This window comes from Puma concolor, chromosome A2, assembly GCF_028749965.1.
Source record: "Puma concolor isolate L17-30 chromosome A2, mPumCon1.1.hap2, whole genome shotgun sequence".
NCBI classification, from domain to species: Eukaryota; Metazoa; Chordata; class Mammalia; order Carnivora; family Felidae; genus Puma; species Puma concolor.
Window position 1 is genome coordinate 58,034,544 of NC_141668.1, and position 1,812 is coordinate 58,036,355.

General features: G+C 37.9%; 1 non-coding gene across 1 annotated transcript; it reads left to right on the forward strand.

Annotated features, from left to right (window-relative positions):
• Positions 1 to 1,411: 1,411 nt before the first annotated feature.
• Positions 1,412 to 1,518, forward strand: LOC112867140 (U6 spliceosomal RNA). Its single transcript, XR_003224182.1, has one exon. It is a non-coding gene; the product is annotated as a U6 spliceosomal RNA (small nuclear RNA).
• Positions 1,519 to 1,812: the final 294 nt, after the last annotated feature.

Sequence of the window (1,812 nt, forward strand, 5' to 3'; positions counted from 1 at the left end):
ACTGGTCTGACGAAAAGGTCTTACATCTTAACCGGTCACACAGATGCATTCACTTATCAAAACTCTTGAAACTTCTCACTTAAAGTCTGCTCATTTTATTACATACAAACAATACTCAACAACAACAACAAAAAACAAAAATATACTACAGGTTATTTTCTTATTTGACTTTTTCTTATTTTCTTATTTGACTTTTTCTATTTACACATTTCATGTCATTTATATACTATTTAAATTGTTCCACCATGAATTATCCTTGAAGAATAATTTTATCTTATGTGATACCTTCCCTTAAGTAATGCACTCTCTTACTCCAAGCAACTCTTTCCAGAAGAGGACTTGGTAAATGTTTGTATACAGTATTTACACTTAAAACAGACCAAAAAAATTTATACATTTTCAGTCTTTAATTTGGATGATTTTTAGTGAATACTGTTTCACTGGTAAGATCAGGTATGTAAATATATGCTTGATTCAACTAAAACCTTGGGGCAGGGAGGGGTAACTAGATTTGCTTAGGTATAATTAACACCAATTTTTTAATGGTTCTACAGTATGTGTGTAAACACACAGACACACACACACACACACACACACACACACACACACACACACACACATCATTGAGTGTTCTGAAAGTAACCAAACTTTCCAAACCAACCAAACCAAAGTAACTAACTCTGGATTATTTAAACAGAAAAGGAATGTGTTGAAAATGTGTTAGCTCGTAGGATAACTGTTAGTTCCAGTTCAAGAAGCCGACACCAAGACTTGATTAAAAATACAAGAGTTTCATTAAGGAAACACACCTCAAAAGAAAATCAGGAAGGAGAGGAGCCACCATACCATGCAGCAATGTGATGCCTGGTGCAGGAAAGAGGGGCAAAAGACAGGACGAAAGCTCCTTACTGCAGTCTAAAGAAAGTTTGGCAAGGCCATCAGCCACCCAACAGAGCACCTGTCTTAGAATTCTTACTGAATTCACTTATTGGCTCTGTGTAGCCTGTGCAAAGCATGGCCTGTGTGCAAACTCAGTGATGGAATTCAGACCACAGCAGCTGAACACTTGGTTAATTAAGGTTTCTGTAACTGGAGCTTTGTGAGACGCAATCTCCTGGCCACAGGTACCAAGAGAGCTAAAGAACAAGTCTCAGGTCAATGCAACCAAGACCAACTCTGGAATTCAATTCATACTGCAGACTGTCCATGGAAGACCTAACTGGCTCACCTTTGAGGAGTGGCGAAGGCAACTTAGTATTGCTAATAATGAAAACACTAAATTCAGGATACCAACACTAGCAAAGCAGCCATCACTGCTCTAGAAATTGAATCTTCTTGCAATCTCCACACAACAGAGGAGTTTCTGGTCTTGTTTGCATCACTAACACCTGCTTCAAAGTCTGAGGCTGGTGTGCTCGCTTCAGCAGCACATATACTAAAATTGGAACGATACAGAGAAGATTAGCATGGCCCGTGTGCAAGGATGACACGCAAAGTCTGAGGCTGGTGAATCTTATTGATGAAATGTAGTCATTGCTCTGTACCCTGTGTACCAAGAAATATAGGAAAGCAAGGATCAGATACGTTCCACCTCTAAATTGGGAGGGGACATTACCTCTCACTAATAGATAAAGGTAGAATATTTGAAAGATGGGTGCTAGACAGCCAAAACAATGACCAATTTCTACTACAATATGTTATTTAGAAGAGATAGAAATATTTCCCAAACTGTCAACTACACATATACTGTTAATCATTTTTTCCTTTGTTCAAATTCTAAAATATCTGTATTCATCATGCTCAAGGCATTTA